Below are 17,109 nucleotides of genomic sequence, written 5' to 3'. Positions count from 1 at the left end.
GTGGAGACCTCAGAGTTGGAAATCTAGATCCATTTTTTTCAGAAGCTTACAGTATTTGTATTCTGTCAGGTTTGGCTTTTAAATGCAGTCCCAAGTTTAGGTCTTTTCCATTCAAGCCCTTGTGCTTGTTATCAAGATGCTTCATATTTTGGTATTACCCAGGTTTTTCAGAAATTTTGCCAATTGTCTCTTTATTCCTGCTTAAGATTTTATTTATATAGTTGCAATGGATTGTGGGTGTACGCTCCAAAAAAGTAATTCTCCGTGACACGATTATATTTTACACTTCTTTTCTAAACAGTATTTCTTGTGTCATGCTACGTATTTTATTGAAAAGGTATAAGCTTCCACTTGAAACTACTCTTACAGAAAGTGCAATCTATGGAGCACTATTCCAATTTCAGCTTATCAGCTATTCATATGTAGTTATAAACATAGCTTTCATGTAAAGTTATGTTTCCAGCGCATTTGCTTTTATAAGGCCATCAGCTAAATGATGCTGCATCCTTCCAGAGGAATTGTATTTGCATACATATCAAATTCACTGTGCCTACCCATCACCCTCCCCAGTGACACAGTTAAGGGGCTTCTATGTTACCCCACTGGAATTTTCTCTTAGGACTGCGCTTGTGCTTGGAAAGGGAGGGGGAAGAAATACATGGACCATTTCGTCTTCAAGAGGCAGCATATTCTCTCCTGTATTGCTGCCTCTCTAGGCAGGCTCATGATGCTATTATCATGGCTGGACTCCCTCCACTGCTGCCCACGTGAGCCGGAGCCATTGCAGCCACCGTGCTCCAGCCCGAGCCACACAGGGATCCCCTCCAGCAGGGCTGAGGAGAGCAGGGGGCTGTGGGTTGGGAATGAGGAGCACCAGCATGGCCTAGGGGGCAGGGGACTGTGGGTCGGAAGTGAGGGGCACCGGCAGGACTTGGGGTCCGTGGCTTCAGAGTGAGGGGCATCAGCAGGGTCAGGGAGCTGTGAGTCAGGAGTGAGGGGCACTGGTAGGGCCCCCTGTAGGTCAGGACTGGTCACTGATGTTTACAAATGGGTCCTGGTACAAAAAAGGTTGAGAACCACTGCTCTAAAGCAGCAGAATCCAGCCAGTTTGACCCTAAACAAACCATTTGGATTTGGTATAGCATCTCCTACCTTAAATTCCAACAAGCTGGAGACAAGTTGGGGGGAGGAAATTTTCTTGAAAGCCTACATAAAAAAAGAAGAATTGCTATTTATTGGGTCAGATCATAGGTCCATCTAGCCCAGAATCCCAACTCACACAGCAGGCCTGGCCAAGACCACTCATATTGGAGACCTCCTAGTCTTTGTCAGGTGAGGGGTGAGCAGATTCCTCTGAACTTGCCCAGCACATGGAGCTGTCTACCTGGGTGCTCCCTACTGCATACCCTAGTCAGTCAACACTGCCCTACCACCAACATCCCTTGTGTATATTGAACAGCCTAGGAGAGTGCAGCCTCTACCTACCCATAACTCCCAACCCTCTGGAGCTGGATGTGGGACTCTAACCTCATCACTTCCCCCTCCCCTTACATCACCCCCAGGCACTCTCCCTGTACTATCAGAGGACATCAAACCTGTCTGTTTCCGGATGGTGCCTCACGGTTTCCTGTAAATACCTGTGTTCCACACCATTCGCTACCATGCCTTTGTGTCCACCCAAATACCAAATGGCAGGACAGGGAGCCGCAGTCGACTAGCTTGTCCTCCACCTTAGCCCCAGGAGTAACTGGGGTTATAGTTGGGCAGCTCCTGCGCAGTCCTCAGCCCCAGCACATGCAGGGCACGGTTCACAGACTCCCCCAACAGCTGCATCCTCTGCAGCAAAGAGAGACCCTGGCACCTGCATGCCCTATTTGACCTCCTCAAGAACCTCTTTTTGAGGTTCTGACTGCACTTTGCCCCACACCTTTTAATTTATAAGCACTGCATCCATAGCCCCATGAAACTCAGGGATCTTCTGGTCAATCTCCTCCTGGCCTAGGCCAAGCTGTCCAATTACCTGACCAGGAAGCACAAGCTACCTAAAGAGGACCTAGGTAACTGCACAACTATCTTTCTTACCCTTGTATGTGCATGTTTCCAAGCACAGTTTTACTGGGAAGTGTTGAATGGCTCCTTGGATGTCTTTGAGCATCTGCTCAGTGTCCTCCTTTAATATCTTGGTTATTAACCTATCCTTCACTCCTGTTCCTGTTTTGTCACTTGTCGTTCCAAGGAATTAGCTGTTGTGCTTTGCTAGATTTACAAGTAGACGGTATTTTTGGGGTAGTGATTTAAAGAAAGCCAGGCAAACAGTTAAATCCCACTGAATTACATGTCCTCCTCCCCCCCCCCAAAAAAAAAAAAAAAAGTTGTGTTTTGCGTTCTTCTAGCCATTGACAGGGCCTTGTCATTCTTGGTGGGCCTAGGTCTAGAGTCACTGCCCAACAAATACACCTGTCTCACACAGTGGCACAGTGTGGATGCTGAGAAAAAAGGTGAACAGGACATGTCCAAAATTTTCCATGCCCTGCTCCTTTCAGACATGCAGCTTCCAGTATTTAGAGGTTTGGGAAGTTGGGATTTAGAGGCTGCACTCCTAGCTGTCATGTTCAACAAGTACTGCTGGATTTTTCCTCCCTGAATTTGACCAATCCCTTTTTGAAGTGGGTGAAAATATCAGCTTCTGTAACATCTTGTGGATTATGAGTTCTCCAACTTAATTACATGCTGTATGAAATATACTCTATTAGTTTTAAACCTACTATCTAATGGTCTTATATTATGTCCCTTAGTTCTAGTATTCTGGGAGATAGCAAATATGTTTCTATTTACTTTCTCTGTGCTATTCAGTATTTTGTAAACCTTTATCACACCCACTCCAAGTACCTCTTTTTCTAAGCTGAAAAATCCAAGCCTATTTAGTCTCTCCTCATATGGAAGCCCCTCCATACGCCTGATCACCTTTGCTGCCCTTTTCTAGTTTCTAGTACAGTTTCTAGTTCTTCTGTGCCCCTTCTGAGGTTGGGTGAGGGGGTGATCAAAATGGTACAGTATTCAAGGTGTTGATACACCACAGATTTATAAAGGGAGGTTTGCAGGAAGGTGTGCAGGGTGGACCACAGGGGTTTGCTGGCAACTGCACATTTTTGGAAAAGCCTGATCATCACATGGGGTGCCCAGGTGAGGGCTGATCTCTCTAGAAAAAAAAATACATTAATTGTTCATTTTAAACTTCTAAAATGAAATGCCTGATGCAGCAGCATGTTACCTGGTAGAACTTCTAGGTGTCAAACACAATTCTGTCACCTTCCACTTCTATCAGCGTGGAAAATGGGTGCTTTGCTGACAGAGAACAGGGCTGACCCCCTGCTTGGGCCAACAAGTAGCCAGGCTGACTCATGGCAACATATTTTTGCTTAATCTTCTTTGGCTGTTTCCCAGGACAGACCATTGTAAAGAGGTAAACAGAGAAGAATTGTGCTTTCTTTTCTGGAATTTGAAGAGGAAGTTGAAACACAGTATCAAGCAGGTTAAATACAGGGAAGTCAGTGACTTAGGCAATGCGTAGGGCATGTGCCCCCCCTGAAATTGGCCCTTGCTGGCCAGGGAGTGGGGCGTGCTGGCTAGTGCCCACCCCAAAAAGCGCCGGCAGCACTTCTGGTTTTTCTGGCAGTGCCTGGCTGCTGGGGAACTGCCCCCCCAGTTGGCAATCAGCCGCTAGTGCCCCCCCGCCCCGAGCCAGGAGGCACCAGTTGCCCACGGTCAGCAGTCAGTAGTTAAACTACATTATTTGGATTAGATCGCTACCTAGGCAGCCCTATCTACAGCTATGCAAACTCAAGAGCAGGCCAGGCACACGCTACACTACAGGCACTTCTACATGTTCATAAAGGCACAGTGGTTACTGTGCATTTAATTTAGTACTTGTATAATCATGTACTAAATAAATGCACAATAACCAGAGTTACTGCTCAGTAGCACCACCAAACACTTTTTTAGTGATGCTAGTGCGCAGTAGCCTAATAATACTGCACAGTAGTATATTAGCACTGGCCATGCTGTGATGTGCTACTGCGCAGTATTAGGCTACTGTGTAGTTAGCGTCTCGCATAGACGTGCCCTATGACTTGCAGTTCTCTCCTTGGCTCCTACCTTGATGCCAGAATAAAGTTTTCTGCTAGTGCACATGGCCAACAGCAGATAACTACCCTCCAGAGTGGCTCATTCTTGCTGATGTAGGACATAGAGGGGTGGTATCAAAGCTCTAGCTGTGCTCCCCATCTACTTCCTGAGTCCTCATCCCTTATTGCCCTAAACATGTTCCAAGGGAAAAACACTCATATTATTACCAAATCATACTGCCAGTTCTAAGATTCATGTGAATGCCTGGAAGAAAGGTCTCCCTTTTGCCTCCAAGGTGGTTCACTTGCATGGAAACTGGGAAGTGAGATTTTTGCAGGATAAGCACAAAAGCTACTTCTTGGCTCTAAAATAAACCACGCAGTCATTTCACTCTGTTCTGCAAAAAGAAAAAAAATAGCTTGTATGTGGATAATGACCAGAACTTTCCCTCAGAAGTAGGCAAGAAAGTCCCCAAAGTCTAGAAAAAAGGTGCTGGTCTGGTTTTGCAATAAAAATTGCAAGTTTTGTTTTACAAGACATGCCTTGAACATATCCTGCTTTCAGCACTGGCTGCCACCATAATCACTTCCTCTGTGCTACTGAAATTTTAGGCATATGCATGCTTCAGATACCTGGAAGGAGGAGGAGCTAGTATTAATATGAATGATTTTTGCTCAGGGCCCCAGTGTTTTAGGCATGGTACTTCAATATAGTAAGAAATTGAGAGGTGAAGAGAGGTGGTTCTTGTCCTCAAGAGTTTAAAGGGAAAGGTAGGCAGGGAGGTATCTTATTCATGTTTATAGCAAGTCAGGCTGCCCTTCTCACCCTGTGCAGTGGCTATTTATGCATACATGGGACAATGAATTTGAAAACCTATTGCCGAAGAGTTCCCTGGGCAGACATTTTTATTCCAGAACAAGAACACCTTTTTACTATTTGGCTTAAGAAGATAAAATCAGAAAGAAGCAGTCTTCTTCTGGAATCAGAATGCCAGTAAAAGATGCCATTCCAGAGCAGTTGTTTTGGAACATCTTATTCTGCAGTAGCTGTTCCAATTAATTTCCCTATGCAGACAAGCCCTTTGTCACTAGCCAAATGGTCATGAGCACAGACTGTGGAATACCTGTGTACACAAAACTTCAGCTTCCTGGACCCCTGTTTCAAGCATCGGATTTTAGGATGCAAGCAAAATAGGGAAAGAACAAGCAGGAATAAAGGACAGCTGTGCACCATTCAGGAAGTACTGTGTATTGTGTATTGACCACCTTTGCACTGTAATGCAAAAAAAACAGCTTTAAGTAAATGTATTCTCTTGTGAGCAAAGGCCTTTGCTGGTAAATCTGAAACTGTAGGCAGGGACAGTTTATCACCACAATCAAAATGTATCTATTGTAGTAGATGGTAAGCAGGACATTCATACTAGAGTCTGAATGTCCTCTCCATGCTGAGGGGTAGGCAGTTTTAGTCATAATAAAAAATGATCCCTCTTAAAAAAGGAGGGAATGAGCAGTGAGCTTGAAGATACTACAATACCAAGCCAGCATTCAGAAAGGCTAGAGCAAGCTCTGGCACTCTCCTCTAGTGTAAAAACGCTGATGGGAATCTAATCACATTTTTTTTTAAATTTCATGTCTGAGGCCACAGCAGCCAAATCAGTTCTGAATTCCATCAAACAAGCAGAGCCCAGTCATTCAGGCCTGTGTGGCTCTAACACCAGCAAATAAATATCCTACATCCCAGACTCGTCAGTCTGGGGCTTCAGATACTCCCCAATCTATGGCAGGCATCCTACGTGCAAGCCAGAAGCCTGGAGGCCTTGGGGTTCAGAGGCCCCCTAATATCACTTGCCCTTAGCCAAAAGGCCAAAGGAGCAAGCTAGAGGGAAAACCCAAGAGCAATCCCCCAGTGCCATAAAATGTGTAGCACTGGGAGGCTATAGTAGACTCTTGTAGGGGTGCCTGCTTTCAGTACATTGGACAGGTCTCCATCCTCAACCACATCAAGTTATTCAAGGCTGGGAAGAAGGACATCACACCTTTCCTGGTGCACTAACCCCCCCTGTACCAACACCATCATCGTGGTGTCTCCCCTGCCAGGACGAAGTCATGGTGAGCCACATAAAATATATTTCAATTTCAACTTCCTCTTCGCTCTGTGATGACTGTAGGTATTATAGGGGTTGTTGCCACTGCCAAGAGCTCATTTACCTACAGGCAGTGACAGGATGGACCTCAACCTCAGATCACCCGGTCTGCCAGGAACTTGATTTTATGTTTTTATTTCCTGCTGCGACTTTGATGACACTATATTACTAGGAGGCAATACCCTGAGGTGATCCTTCAGGTCTTGATATCTGTCGTCTTCTGTGGGGCTCTAACTTCCCTTTTACCCCACCCTAGCCACTCCAGATGGAATTCAAAGTTCTCTGCAGCCAGATTTTGATGCTGCCTGATGGTTTAATGCTCAGCCCTCGACCACTTGGATGACTGTAGTCTTAGTCTGGCACCCACCCCCTCCAGGGGATTGCCTTAGTGTGGGCTAAAATACTCAAAATGTAATGGTTTTCAGTTTCTCGTTGGGGTCAGTCTATGTCCCCTTCACCTGGGGATCAATCTCTCATATCAAAAAGAACAAAGCCAGTCAATCCAATCGCTGCTCACCACAGATCTGCTCTGGTCTACTAGTGAACACACACAGTCCCAACAGGACCTCTCTCCCAAGCACAGCAAAGCCACACCAGGGAGGCTCTAACCTGAGAAAAGCAGTCTTCCTCCCAAGATCCTCAGCTGTCACTCTGCTCCATTACTTATCAGAATCCTTGTGTAGGCAAGCCTCCACCTACCTCCTTCTTCACTCCAGCAGTATTTCTCTGGTAGGATCAGCAATACCTGCTTTCAGGAATGCTCAGCCACTCCTCTCAGTGGCTTGCAGGAAATCGACCCCTTCTGCCCTTCTCTGGGGCCAGAAATACCTCCTGGCAGCTTCCCTTTTTCAATCCAGAGTGAGAGGCTGCTCTGTAAGTGTTGTTGCAATTGCTTCTCCTCCCCTCCAGTCTCCACCTTCAGCCTCACCATCTGCACACACTGTGAGTTCCATTTACTTTCACTTCCCCTCTCTGCCGGCTGCTCTTCCACCCTTAGTCTCTCCCTCCTGGCAAATAAGGCACCCTGGCGGTTCTGTTTACCCCCTCTCACTCCTTCACACACTCCTACAGCTGCTCTCACCCTTTCTTTCCCTTTTCCAATTATTTCTGTTTTTTAAAAGTCTTAAATATTTGGCAAACATCACTGAACAAGACCCCAAACAGAATATGTAGAATCCCTCTGTTGCCTTCTCTCTCAGCCTGTTGCATATGATTAATATAGCTCCACTCTCCATGAGATGGAGCCAAACCAGTTTGCCTTGCACCTCAACTGCATATCCATTTTTGGAGAATCCCAGGAATTATCACAAGAACACCTTGTTCCAGTCATGAATGGGGGAGGTAATTAGCACATGGACCTTTTGTGGCAGGGGTTGGTATCTGGAGTACACACATATACTGAACAGTGCTGAGCTGTCGGGTCACCATGACTTGAAACTGCTGTCTCTGGTGGGGCCCAGCCCAATGAGGCATGTGGTAAATCATAAGTTTTTTGGTTTTGGGCTAATGGATGTTGGTGGGTATGTGCACTGTTCAATATGTACCTGTGGACTATGGAACTGCCATAGTTCTATGAGGTCCTGGAGCAGATACAAGTTACACTGCAAGGCTCTGGTGACTATGACAAAACCACTTCAAGATACAGTAGGTAGTAAGGGCAAGGGACAGATTGTTGCCCATGGACATACATACCTAGTGAATCTTCCACAAGGATCTGCAGAAGGAGCACTGAGCGTTCCCCATATGGGTAAGACACAAAGAGGGGCAGAGAGGCCCATTGAACTGCACGAGGCAAACTCGTCAGTAGAAGGAGGAAACAATTGACCACCTCCTCTAGAACTGCCCATACACTGGGGGGAGGGTGATAGAGAGTAATCATATTTCTCATGATAGCGACAGGGGTCAAGACCCTAACCAGAGAGGTGGTGCTGTTTGGCCACCTGACCAAGCAGCAAGGGACCCCAGCAGCCTGCTTCGACCTGTTCATCTTCTGCTTCAGGAATTCCCTATGGAAGACCAGGAATATGCTTATGCACAGATACATGAACCTCCCAGTTGAGGATTGCAACAGAATGGGAGCGAGTGAGATGCAGCTGTACTACAGAAAGGCGGTAGAAGACAGTGGGGAGAAGATAGAGGACAAATGGAAGAGAAAAGACTGGCACAAACTGTTCAAAAACAAAACCACTGGAGAGAATGATGACAATAATGACAATAAGTGAAAGGACTGGGGCAAGAAACAGAAGAGTTGGGAGGAAGGTGTGGGGTGGGGGAAGGGGAAGGAAACAGGCAATGAGCGAGTGTGATTAGGGTATTGTAACAGGGATGATGATGATTATGATAAACTGTGTGTGTGTTATGGACTGTTAAGTGAACTGGGTTGGTCATGAGACAGAACTGTAAAGGTATACGTGTGTGTGTGTTTTTGGAGTACATGTGCTAAAACTTATAGCAGTTTCAGAAGAGGTAAACTGCATCAATTCTGGATAAGCTAACATGATAGCAATAATGCCAGCTCTCATGAAAAAATCCTGAGACTCCTGATTTCCAAGTCAAATTAATTCTGACTCAATAGAGAAATCAAATTTCCAGATATTTTCTTTTGGCATGTATAGGAGTGCCATCCTGGTCAGTCTGTGGAGGGGAAGGGGCAGGGGAATAGGGAAGGGATGAGGGGCAGGGGCGGTAGATCGAAGCTCCCATAGTGACAGAGGGAGTGGGGCAGGGACTAGAGAAATGGATCACCCAGGATCAGGGTGGGTAACGTGACAGAGCCACAGGCAGCTGTCTGTGTGTGTGCCTGCCCCTCACTTCCAAGCCACAGCCCCCCTGCCCTGCTGCTTCCCCTCACTCCTGACCCACAGTACCCTGCATCCTGCCAGGGTGTGTGGGGGCCCCCCACTCTCTAGGCTCCAACCCTCCCCCATGGCCCCCCACACCTTTACAAATAACCACCCCCCACATACACACACTTCAAAAATAGTGTTTCATGATTTACACTCCAAATCTCTTGATTTTTAAGAGTTTGTCTCATGATATCACATGGTGAGGTTGGCAGTACTGCTGTAGGTACCTGTACTCATTTCCCTACATGCAAGTTACTATGGATATGATTACTTCTTGGTCAGTGTTTTCAAAGTTGCTTCTTACTTTGTTTGCTCAAGGAGACCGGGTCTTATAGTTTGGGGGAGGGGAGGAAGTGGGGCTGCAGGGTGAAGAAGTTGGGGAGGGGGTGCTCTCTGATCCTCCAGATTTATTTTCCCTGCTGTAGCAGTGGAATGGGGACAAATTCAAGGCAAACCTCCAATAATTAGATTCTGTATTTGGAAAATTATAACAAAAGGATAAGTTGTCCATATACAGAATCTAATTATTAGCGGGTTGTCTCATAATCCGGGTCATCTTATATTTGAGTAAGTATGGTATATATGTTACTCCACAAACACGTGCACACACACCCCACACACCCCATTTTAGGACTAGGAAAACAACAGTGTTTTGCCATTTGGTGAAGGTTTACAGTTCTTTCCTCTGCCCTACCAGCCAGTGCTTGTTCAAACACTGTGCCTATATGACAGTCCATACATCATGCATGAAACTATTTTCCCAGTGACTATAGGAGGAGGAGAGGCTGGATGAACTAGTAAACCAAGCTGCAAAGCCACCACAGATGCAGATTATTCTTATTAGTATTATCATTAACAGCATATGCTGTGCACTTTACCAGGCAGTCAAAATGGTTGTTAACTTCGTATGTGAGCCATGACTTAAAAGGTACATGCTGCACCCCAAGGGATATTTTAGCAACTTTCTTTTCCTTTGGGAGGGCTGCCAGAGAACATAATGTGATCCTGAAAGTGGCAACTTACAGGGATTAATAGCAGTTACCTTGGGGATGAGAAGAAGGGGCACTGGTTAAATTGATCCTTCCCTCCCTGCAGGCTTGGCAAGAAAATGGAGAATCTAATATTGGTCAGATACTCACAGCTGCCTTATATGGAGGTCGTACAGGCTCTGTTTGTTCACTGAGGCTGTACCAGAGACTCTAAATATATACAGTAATCCAGTGTTTCCAGATTCCACTGTTTCCTTCCATTTTTTCCTCCCTATTTCCAAGGACAGAGTCTGACCACCACCCATTTCCCCTTGTTTCTACTACCCTTCTAGCAGGCACTAAACACCCAGCACAATTTGTTTCCTCCCTCCCAATCTTGCACCATGGGCAGGGCTAACACCAGCTCCTTTCCAGACTCTCTATATATTGGTTCAAATAGAACAGATCTGCACTGTCATTAAGTTTCCTACTCCTCGTTTATTCTTTTTCTCCCCCAAAGGGACTGTGCAGGACAAAAACATGCATTCCTCCGGATGGGGCCTTTCATCCAAGGACTCTCAAAGCCCCCTTGGTATATTAAGCCTCCTCAAACCGCTTACAGAAAACAGATGAAATCAAGCCAGCTTTGATAGCAAAAGCCAACATTGAAAGCCAGAAGAGAAACCAGGTGAACAATAGAGTATACAGAGAATTACCCTTTTCCTATCAGCACCAGTTCTCCTGGGACCCAAGCAGCCCATCATTCCTGCGTGTCTTCTCTTCCTTTCCCAGTGCTCCTTGAAATTGCAAGGTTTCACCATCCTGGATCCTTGCCTCCATTAGGGAAAATCCTGGCAGCTCTGCTTGTTGCTCACTTCTGCCCTGCAGTTTCCCTCCTCCCCCTCCATGAGGGTGGGATTAAAGGCATCTAAGCTCAAGCACGTGACCACACAAACCAGAGATGCTCAGAGCCAGCGGAAACAGGCAGGCAGAGAGAGGAAGTGACCGACCACGAATACAAGAGAGAGAGCAAAAAACAGAACAAAGGTTACTATAACCCCGCATGCTGAGCTGTTAGCATAGCTGAATCCCCTGGTTTGTGCTGTGAGTCACAATTGTTTCACTAAGGACTAACACACTGTTAACCCCTTCACTGCTGGAGTGTGTGTCAATTCCCTGTTCTGGCAGTAATACCAGAGGCTACACCCAACCCTTTTGCTTTCTTCCTACCTTCACTGTTTTACATGTAAGTTGACCGTTCCCCAAGTATGTTGAAAAGCTCCTTCCTCCACCTTGCTTTTCAGAATAGTGTCCTGCCTCATTTTAACACCAGGGGCCTCACTCAGTCTCGCCACCTTCTTCAGGAGCCCCCTTTCCTTCCCTTCTATAAAGATCACTTATGCATTCTCCAGGGCAAAACTGCTGCCTCATCTATAGTCTCTTTGCCCATTAGGAGATCTGGAAATGAATGCTCGGGGCCTGAACCAATGCCAACTAACATAAATAGAGAGACAAGTCGTCAGATCCTTCCCCATCTCCCTTTGTTCCTTATGTGTATTTAATCTTTCTCTTGTTCTTATGAGTTAGGTGAATATTCAGGTATTTGGGTACATGTTTCTTCATGATACTTTTCAGCCTCTATTGCTAGGAGAATTCTGTCACCTTTAGTACCCCACCTTTAGTACATATTATACACTTTGTACAATGTTGTTTCATGCAGTTACGGTTTTGTGACAACACACAATCAGAAAGCTCTACCATGATGCATTCAAATACAGTATTTTTTGTACTCACCTCCATTTACACTGTTCAAGCCATTAGGTAATTAGGCAGGTGTAATTATATTACGCAAGCATGAAATCATCATTTACTAGGTATTTAAAAAATTTGAAAGCCTGGAACACAGATATGTTGCTAATGTCAGTGAAGCAACTATAAGCTTTCAGGGGAAAAATGCAATTAAACAACTTTGATTGTGTTCTGCTTTCTTCACCTGTTCTCCCAGAGAAAGGTGAGGTTGCCTGGAGCAATCTGCAGGGATGCTTAGGTATTTGCTACATTGTTATTTGCCTTATTTATTCATAAGTCAAATGGGTAGAGCACAAAATGTAGGATTCCCCCTGCCTTCACTGCAGTGGCGCTCAAGCTTTTTAGACTCACGGCACCCTACCTTAAAAGGAAGACATACCTCCGAATGCCAGCTCTTCATTTTAATTTGTTTTTGACTACAGACATACAATAAAGCAGTCCTTCTATTGTGAAGAACTGAGAAGGGCTAGGACAGGTCAGAATGGTTTTTGACACTATAGTTCCTATTTGAAATCTCTTGGTTTATTTTGTGAATCAAGAGTAGATGTTTTCCTACCTAACAATGCTAATATTGTGCAACACCCTATGGCACCCTTAAAAGGATATCATGGCACTGAGGGAACTATATCATCCTGGCTGAGGATCATAGCTTGATGTTGATCCATGTTCAGATGAAATATTCAGATTCCTAGGCCCTCAGATACCCCAATAGTGGGAACAAACAAATGGAGGAAAGGAAGCTCTTTCCTTTGAGGGTTCATGTTTATGGCCAAGATTTCATAACCACCTGCCCATGTTGGGGTGCTTCAGCTTCTGGGCACCTGAGATGACACCCCTCAAGTGCTGTACCCTATACTATCTGAAAAATGCCCACCAGGGAAACTGGGCCCCTTTAAAGTGCCTTAAGCCCACAAAATAGAGAGGCTCAAAAATCATGAGTTGTTTTTGAAAATCTTGAACAATTGGACGATGAAATACCATATTTAAACAAATCCAAGACAACTTTAAATATCCCTGGGGAAACATCTAGAGAGGCTGGATATCTACAAGTCAGCAGGACCAGATGAACTACACCAGAGAGTGCTTAAAAAATTGGTTGACATCATTGCGTGACATATGGCAAAGCTATTTGAGGACTCATGGTGCTTGGGAGAGGTCCCAGAAGACTGGAAGAGGGCCAATGTGGTGCCTATCTTCAAGAAAGGGAGAAGGAAGGACCCAGGGAATTACAGGCCAATCAGTTTGACCTCCATCCCTGGAAAAATCCTGGGAAAAATGATCAAATAATCCATTATTGATAAGCTAACTGAAGGCACTATTCTAAACAATAGCCAACATGGCTTCATTGTGGGCAGATCATGCCTGACCAACCTCATTTCCTTCTATGACCAGATAACTCACCACCTGGATAAGGGAAATGAGGCTGATGTCATATACTTGGATTTCAAAAAGGCCTTTGACTTAGTCTCCCTTGATGTCCTCATGGTAGAATTGGGAAAATGCAGTCTTGACTACTTTATGGTCCAGTGGCTAGATAACTGACTCCAAGGTAGGACCCAGAGGGTATTAATGAATGGAACTAAGTCAACATGGTGGAAGGTGACCAGCGGCATCCCTCAAAGTTCAGTACTAGGACCAGTGCTTTACAACATGTTCATCATGTTAGAGTCGGGTGTTAAAAGCATACTGGCAAACGTACTGACACCAAATTATGGGGAAGTGTGGTCATGCTGGAGGACAGGCTGGGGATACAGGTTGACCTGGACAGGCTTGCAAGGTGGGCAGATCCAAACCTGATGAGGTTTAACTCAGAGAAATGTAAAGTGCTCCATCTGGGGAGAAATAATCTGCAACACACTTACAGGCTTGGTGGTGCAACACTTGCCAGCACCACAGCTGAAAGAGACCTGAGGGTTGTGACAGACCACACAATGAACATGAGCCACTGGTGTGATGCTGTAGCTGGCAGAGTAAACAAAACACTGGCATGCATCTACTGATGCATCTTAAGGAAGACTAAGGATATCATCTTCCTGCTCTACTCTGCCTTGGTGCGTGCTGCAGTTCAGGAAGGATGTGGAGAAGCTTGAGAGAGTCCAAAGGAGGGCCACACACATAGTTAGAGATCTAGAGAGCAGGGCATATGAAGAGAGGCTGAAAGACATGGGACTGTTCAGCCTGAAGAGAAAACTTAGAGGTGACTTGGTGGCAGCGTATAAGTATGTAAGGGGCATACAACAGGACCTGAGGGAGCATCTCTTCACCAAGGCACCCCAGCGAAAGACAAGCACCAATGGACACAAACTGCTTGAAGATCACTTCAGATTGAACGTTCTTTACAATTCAAGTGCCTAGGGTCTGGAACAGACTCCCCCCAGAGGTGGTACAATCACCTACCCTGGACATCTTTAAAAAACAACTTGACGTACACTTTTTTTTTTAATGGAAATTGTTTTATGTCCCAAGTCAAATCAGCCAAAGCAATTCCAAATCCATGAGTCATTCAAGAACCATATGTGGCCCTGCTACTGGCAAGCATCCTCCACCCCTGCTTGGGCCTTCAGATGCTTCCAAATCCTTTGGCAGGCATCCTAAATGTGGGCCCAAGCCCAAAGGCTTGGGGTTGGGATGCCTCCAAGTTTCGCTTGCCCTCAGCCATATGGCTGCAGGAGCAAGCTAGGGAGGAGTCTCCTATTTCCATAAAGTTGGCATATAGCTGAGATCTTCCCACTGTAAATCAAAGTGGGAGACTAACTCTGCCTTACCTGGGTCAGGGTACTACCTCCTCCCACAAAAGTGGTTTTCCCCAGCCAGTAGGAAAACCTTGGTGATGATGGTATCTCCCTTTCTGGGGTTATGTGACCCAGGCAATTTTTCCAGCACAAGTGCAGGGCGGCTCAACCCGAAGATCTTGTGAGGTCCCTTCCAGCCCCTAACATCTATGAATCTATGAACCTTGAATTTAAGATGATCCCTCCACATAATTAGTTTCTATATATGGACAATTTATAAATTTGTTACAGTTTTCCAGATATAAAACTGAATCATCAGATAGTCATCTTAAATTCCTCCCCCGCTCCAATGATACAGTGGAGAAAGCAGTGGGAGGAGGGGCAGCCAACTGAGGGGTAGGATCCTTCCACATAATTAGTTTCTGTCCCTCTGCCTTCTCTCCCCACTTTTTCCCCCTGCAGCCTGCCTGACCCTAACTAGCCACCTGTACCCCATGGCACCTGCCCCCCTCCAGTCTCTGCCCTTTTCCATACCCCTGCTCGCCACAGGCTCTTCTCCCTTCCCCTACTCCAATTCCTTCTCAGGGCATACAGCCCTTGAAACATGGCCATGTGGCAGCAGCCCAGGCCCAGGGCCAAAGCTATGCCACTGCTGATTAAATGAAGTAGCTCTCTCTCTCTTTTTTTTTCTGTTAGACTCAGTGCCATCTTCATCAGAGCCAGAGACTGAAAGCCTTTGTTTACAGGGTGTCCTTACTTACAAAGTGCACAATGAGTGTGCAGACTCTGACTGCTCTGTTTGTTTCTAGATGACAGTGGTGAGAGGAAATATCAATGAACTCAAATAGCAATTAACTTGCACTGGAGGAGCTGTGGAGGGTGGTCTCTGTGTGCAGTCTACTGAACACATTCTGCAGAGGGAGCTGGTTTACACCTTTAGTCATGGTCTGTAGGCTGGGGCATACATCTATTTAGGACTAAATGTTTTGTTAATTCCACTTTTCCTGTCCAGCGGTGCCCCAAACATCACCTCTTGGATGTCCTCTAGCATCCTCACAAAATCAGCTGGTTCAAAACTAAACTAATTATTCTGATGGTGCTTTTATACATAATTCTTATTAGCTCTGCTTTAATTGCTTAACTGACTGCTGAAGTAGGAAGATTTTGGAGACGTGATAATTGTTACTTGCAGTGTCATTCTTTTTGAAGGCTGCACATATTGCCAGAGAAGACTTTCAGGGTTCAAGAGAATCTTTAGGTGCAGCTGTTCTCTTGGGAAATGCACACACTGGAAGGCAATAACATTATCTTAAACTACTGCATGATGTTGGAAGTCCTGGAAGATCAGGAGCAATCTAAGAAACACACTTGCTGCCTTATGTCTTAGTCATTTAGCTCTATTTTTCCAGATACAGAAAGTCACCCAACAGCTGTCATAGTCTCACTCTGATTGTCAGTCAGCAAGTAAGATTTTCCAATATGAGCAGCACAGGTATAGATTTAGAAACAGTGGGGGAGCAGCACTCTACATCAAAGACTGCGTCGAGTCAAATAGGTAGATTTTTTAACTGATAGGAACACCATATTGGAGACACAGAGAAAATGCATACCACAAATCAAAGGAAAAAAAATGGAACGCAGACCAAAAGAAAGCCAGCATGGCTTAATGGAAGAGTTGCAGAGTCAATAAGCAAAAAAATAAAAGGCTTCTTTCAAAAGTGGAAGTCAAATCCTAATGAGAAAAAAAGCATAAACACTGTCAAATCAATGTAAAACTTTAATAAGACAACAATAAGGTTCTCTTTGCAGCTAAGATAATAAAAGGACTAATAGGTTATTTTATATTGGGAAAGAGTCTTTTTCTATCATTTAGTTTTGTAACTTGTTGGTAATTATTAAAGCAAGCCTTTCTGCTATTCATCAACTGAGTGTTGTGTCAATTCTTAAAGCACTAGGTTAAAAATGTGGTTTCTAAGTGCAACACAGAGTACTTCCCCATCACTGCCCTCTGGAACTTCCCTGCTAGGAAATTGCTGAACCAATTTAGAGTGATCCCACAAATAACCACCAGGTCATATGTACAATTTATCGTCACCTTATGGTTAAACGTATCAAAGGCTGTGTAAAAATCTAGTAACAGCAAGACACAATTTTTTCTGTTGATCTCTTGCTGAAGATCATCAACCAAAACCACAAGAATATGGTCCAATCTCTTTTTGAATCTGGCTAAACTGTCAGCTTCCACAAGCTTTCGCAGCATCTGGTGGCAATGATTTCCACACTTTAATTATACACTTTGTGAAAAAGAACTTTTTGTTGGTTTTAAACTTGATGCAAAAAATTGCGGTCCGTTTCTTGGAGGCCACTAAAATCACAGACACACACTCATTAGATGGCACAAAAGGTGTATTTGCAAATAGGGTCAGAGCAGAGTCAAAAACTCAGATTACTCTGAATCCACCAAGGAATTTTTGCAGGCTGTATTT

At 45.0% G+C, this 17,109-nt stretch overlaps 1 protein-coding gene across 3 annotated transcripts in view; it reads right to left on the bottom strand.

Moving 5' to 3' along the window:
- TMEM246 (transmembrane protein 246) overlaps positions 1 to 11,089 on the bottom strand; it is a 19,140-nt gene extending 8,051 nt beyond the window's left edge. The window contains exons 1-2 of one of the 3 annotated variants that reach the window (XM_019555127.1): positions 10,799 to 11,089; positions 6,878 to 7,208 (exon numbers count right to left, since the gene is read on the bottom strand). The gene's annotated coding sequence lies outside the window, so the exon portion shown is untranslated. Of the gene's footprint in view, positions 1 to 6,877; positions 7,996 to 10,798 lie in introns of those variants that run through there. The other 2 variants (XM_019555125.1, XM_019555126.1) reach the window with 2 other exon arrangements.
- Positions 11,090 to 17,109: the final 6,020 nt, after the last annotated feature.

This window comes from Crocodylus porosus, unplaced genomic scaffold (assembly GCF_001723895.1).
Source record: "Crocodylus porosus isolate Cpor-Errol unplaced genomic scaffold, CroPor_comp1, whole genome shotgun sequence".
NCBI lineage: Eukaryota > Metazoa > Chordata > Crocodylia > Crocodylidae > Crocodylus > Crocodylus porosus.
The sequence above is the reverse complement of the archived record's forward strand: the minus strand, read 5'-3'. Positions and strand labels throughout refer to the sequence as shown.